Below are 2500 nucleotides of genomic sequence, written 5' to 3'. Positions count from 1 at the left end.
TAAAGGAGACAGGAGGCCGACTCTCTGCCTCGGCTAAATGGAGAGGGAATTTCAGAAGGGCCAGGGCACAAGCATGGACCTTTTTCAGCTGTAAGGGAGGGAAGAGCAATGTGCGATGTAGGTCCCCGGGGCCTGCTGGAGGTCCAGGTCCATGCCCGATGTGAGTAGCAGCAGGGCCAGCGCGCCCAGGAGCACATCTTTTTCGACCGTAAAGGGAGACAGGAGGCCGACTCACTGCCTCGGCTAAATGGAGAGGGAATTTCAGCAGGGCCAGGGCACAGGCATGGACCTTTTTCAGCTGTAAGGGAGGCAAGAGCAAGGTGCGATGTAGGTCCCCGGGGCCTGTTGTCGTACCATAGGCACGAGTGGTGTGTGTGTGTGTGTGTGGCAAAGAGTTTCTGCGCAGTGTACCAGGGGCACGGGGAAAGGTTGTTGTACCATAGGCACGAGAAAAGTTGTCGTACCATAGGCACGAGAAAAGTTGTCGTACCATAGGCACGAGTGGTGTGTGTGTGTGTGTGGCAAAGTGCTACTGAGCGGTGTACCAGGGGCACGGCGAAAAGTTGTTGTACCATAGGCACGAGAAAAGTTGTTGTACCATAGGCACGAGAAAAGCTGTCATACCAGGGGCACGGAGGAAAGTTGTTGTACCATAGGCACGAGAAAAGTTGTCGTACCATAGGCACGAGGAGAGTTTGTGTGGCAAAGTGCTACTGAGCGGTGTACCAGGGGCACGGCGAAAAGTTGTTGTACCATAGGCACGAGAAAAGTTGTTGTACCATAGGCACGAGAAAAGTTGTCGTACCATAGGTACGAGGAGTGTGTGTGTGGCAAAGTGCTACTGAGCGGTGTACCAGGGGCACGGCGAAAAGTTGTTGTACCATAGGCACGAGAAAAGTTGTTGTACCATAGGCACGAGAAAAGCTGTCGTACCAGGGGCACGGAGGAAAGTTGTTGTACCATAGGCACGAGAAAAGTTGTCGTACCATAGGCACGAGGAGAGTTTGTGTGGCAAAGTGCTACTGAGCGGTGTACCAGGGGCACGGCGAAAAGTTGTTGTACCATAGGCACGAGAAAAGTTGTCGTACCATAGGCACGAGAAAAGTTGTCGTACCAGGGGCACGGAGGAAAGTTGTTGTACCATAGGCACGAGAAAAGTTGTCGTACCATAGGCACGAGGAGAGTTTGTGTGGCAAAGTGCTACTGAGCGGTGTACCAGGGGCACGGCGAAAAGTTGTTGTACCATAGGCACGAGAAAAGTTGTCGTACCATAGGCACGAGAAAAGTTGTCGTACCATAGGTACGAGGAGTGTGTGTGTGGCAAAGTGCTACTGAGCGGTGTACCAGGGGCACGGCGAAAAGTTGTTGTACCATAGGCACGAGAAAAGTTGTTGTACCATAGGCACGAGAAAAGCTGTCGTACCAGGGGCACGGAGGAAAGTTGTTGTACCATAGGCACGAGAAAAGATGTCGTACCATAGGCACTAAGAGAGTTTGTGTGGCAAAGTGCTACTGAGCGGTGTACCAGGGGCACGGCGAAAAGTTGTTGTACCATAGGCACGAGAAAAGTTGTTGTACCATAGGCACGAGAAAAGCTGTCGTACCAGGGGCACGGAGGAAAGTTGTTGTACCATAGGCACGAGAAAAGATGTCGTACCATAGGCACTAGGAGAGTTTGTGTGGCAAAGTGCTACTGAGCGGTGTACCAGGGGCACGGCGAAAAGTTGTTGTACCATAGGCACGAGAAAAGTTGTCGTACCATAGGCACGAGGAGAGCTTGTGTGGCAAAGTGCTACTGAGCGGTGTACCAGGGGCACGGCAAAAAGTTGTTGTACCATAGGCACGAGAAAAATTGTTGTACCATAGGCACGAGAAAAGTTGTCGTACCATAGGCACGAGAAAAGTTGTCGTACCATAGGCACAAGCAGTGCGTGCGTGTGTGTGGCAAAGTGTTTCTGCGCAGTGTACCAGGGGCATGTTTGAATTTACATTCTGGAGTACCAGGGGCACGAGGATTTTGCCAGTGGTGTTTTGCTTTGTCAGTGGGAGGGGGCTTAAGTGTGGGTCCACGGGGCATGCTGGAGGTCAAGGTCCATGCTGGATATGCGCTGGAGGGTAACTGCAGGAGAAGGAAAGCTAGTGGGGGATTAGAGCAGGGGAGGATGTGCGTCCCCGGGGCCTGCTGGAGGTCAAGGTCCATGCTGGATATGCGCTGGAGCGTAACTACAAGAAAGGTAAGCTAGTGGGGGACTAGAGCAGGGGAGGATGTGCGTCTCCGGGGCATGCTGGAGGTCAAGGGCCATGCTGGATATGTGGTGGAGGGTAACTGCAGGAGAAGGAAAGCTCATGGGGGATTAGAGCGGAGGAGTATGTGGGTCCTCGGGGCCTGCTGGAGGGCAAGGGCCATGCTGGATTTGTGGTGGAGGGTAACTGCGGGAGAAGGAAAGCTAGTGGGGGAGTAGAGCAGAGGAGTATGTGGGTCCCCAGGGCATGCTGGAGG

The sequence above is a fragment of the Aulonocara sp. 'chitande type north' Nkhata Bay genome, unplaced genomic scaffold, assembly GCF_057382095.1.
Source record: "Aulonocara sp. 'chitande type north' Nkhata Bay isolate Kocher_YH1m ecotype deep benthic unplaced genomic scaffold, A_spYH_male_GT1.1 unmapped_scaffold_33, whole genome shotgun sequence".
NCBI classification, from domain to species: Eukaryota; Metazoa; Chordata; class Actinopteri; order Cichliformes; family Cichlidae; genus Aulonocara; species Aulonocara sp. 'chitande type north' Nkhata Bay.
Note: the sequence above shows the minus strand (reverse complement) of the source record.